Genomic DNA, 2569 nt, shown 5'->3' on the forward strand with positions numbered 1-2569 from the left:
TTATACATTTTTTTTTGATATATTTATTATTGTTTTTCTTCTTTAGATATTAGGTTGGCTTAGAATGATTCCAAATAATGTACAGGAATGACCTGGTGCTGTTACATGTCAATCATCAGGGGGGGCCACTAGGGGGGCCAATCAGATGACAGGGGGGGGCACTGGCCCCCCTGACCCCCCCCTCTGGCTCCGCCACTGAAGATAGGGTCTTTGTTCAAATGTTTAGAAAGGGAGAGACTCCAGATGTAACTGGCATGAGAACATCCTGTTTTGAGAGTGACTTTTGTTCTCTCTGCTCTCTGACCTTTGCCCTCTTTCTCTTTATCTTTGGTTTTGAATAGGTCTTAAAGAAGGTAACAAAATCTAGACCATCCCATTTAAGTAATTTGAAACTGCTTAGAGGCTTAGGAGAGGACACACCTTCAATGCATATATTAAAATTAGGACTACACCTCTTAATAAAAGTCTCCACTTCACAGCAGCAAGCCGGATTGCTTTGTTTGAAGCCACATGAGCAATTCCCAAAGGCGCCTTTGCTTTTTCTCTTATTTTTGTATTTTGTTCATTTTTCTACTTTTCTCAGGTAATTAATGTCTGTTTTATGGTTTGGACTTCTTGAGGATTTGGGTGTGATGCTGATCTGTTTTTCTATGCATTTAATTGTCTAAATAAAACTCTAGATGTGTCTGAAGTTGAATGGCGACTGGTTGTTCTCTGTGTGTTTTCCACTGTGTACATGTGGAACTCTGGATTCGGGAGACTAGAGGTAAGCAACTAGTAAGAAGCTTAACATTTTATTCCTCTAGTATTAACAATTGTGAATCTCTTAGATTCGCAATCTTGATTGACATTATCGCTGTCAATCAAGCTTGTGCACACACTATGTACTAATGGCTGAGAAACAACTTACCTTTACAGAAAATTTGTTTCTGACATCAGCAGTGGCCATGCAAACTAGCCATAGCATTCATGTCAGGCTCTCCTATTTGGAAGAAGCTGTAGTAGTATAGAGCAAGGGGCAGGGAGTGATTGGCAGCACTAAGACCCTCCTTCTGGCTCTGACCAATTTAGAATCGTACAGCTTCACAATCTATTCAATGTGGTATAAGTTTAAACTTAAAAGGGACTTGCAAAAAAAAAAAACATGATGTTAATGTGTAGAAGAGCATGATTGTGTCTGCAGCTAAAACAATGTACAATATGTCTATAAATGGCTAAACTACAGGAAGAGCACACCCTTCGCTACAAAACAGGTGAGCTCTTTCCTACACATAGGTGTAGGGAAGGTTTCGTTTTCTTTTTTGTTCTTTTTTTAAACAAGAACATGCTGGTAATTAGTGCTGCTATTTAGTTTTGTTTATCAAATTTTCAAAAACAAAAGAAAAATATGATTACAATCTGACTATTCTGCTAGCAGCTGACCCAGCTTGTTCCTCAGCTGCCGTCAGTTACGCTGCGGAAACGTAACACTGACATGTTTAATAATAAGAAATTAATAATGGGCAAGCTCAGGATTGGATAAATTAATAATTACATGTGTTTTTTTCACCATTGTCTCTGAATGTGTTCCACCCTGTTATGAACATTTACATAAAGACCACAAATAGTTAAACATTTAAATTTTGAAAAATGACTTTTTCTTAGAAAGAGTGTGTCCCTTTTACTATATGTTTTATTCTTGAAATTGTAACACATCATGAAGTTACGAATCATTTATGACTGTATTGTAAAGAAAAAACTCTGTTTTTTTACTCATTATGTTGGAATACATGTATATAATTGATCTCATCTTTATAAGTGTGTGTGTATTTAGAACTTCTTGTGTAGACTATGCTGTTTTACAGAAACTGACTGCGTGACTTAAGGAGATAACTGACAGCAACAAACTGCTCGTGACTGGAGGAGACAACTGTCAGCATTGATCGCACCCTCAAGTGAATCTGCAACAGCGCTGAAAAGGAGAAATGCAGAGGGGGTCGTTTCCCCTCTGACCCCTCAGACCGTTTCCTGTAGAATATTGTGTTAGGAGTTGATTGTGCGGTATGAAGCAAGCTTGAATAGGTTTCAGTTGGTGTGTTTCCCCCACCCCCTTTAGTAACTGAACCTCATGTAACTAGGGTGTTCCCAAACTAAATAAAAAGCCTGGAGAGCGGAGACTGCTTCAGAGTTGGGTTGGAGGATTGTAACTGAGCAGTCTCCGAGCAACTCTCCTTGCAAGTATACAGCTCATATTTGTCTGTGTCTCTTTATTGCAGATTGGTGAACAAATGTAAGGTTTTAGACCTAACACATTATTACTGACAGCACTGAAAATATTGGTAATTTTAAAAACTTATACCAATATTTGCATTTATTGTTCCTCAACTCCCAACATGGCACAGAAAAATTCACAGTACTTAATGTTTCTGTAACAATATTTAATAAAAACATGTGTGGAATGGAACATAACATTGTGGATTGTCCCATAACAGGGTGGAAAATCAAAGTCTTTGATTCTAAAATCTGATGATTTTCATTATTAGTTGCAGGATTGGCTCTTTCAAGTCAAAGTATCGGTAGAGTATTTGTC

The sequence above is a fragment of the Poecilia reticulata genome, linkage group LG22, assembly GCF_000633615.1.
Source record: "Poecilia reticulata strain Guanapo linkage group LG22, Guppy_female_1.0+MT, whole genome shotgun sequence".
Lineage (NCBI taxonomy): Eukaryota > Metazoa > Chordata > Actinopteri > Cyprinodontiformes > Poeciliidae > Poecilia > Poecilia reticulata.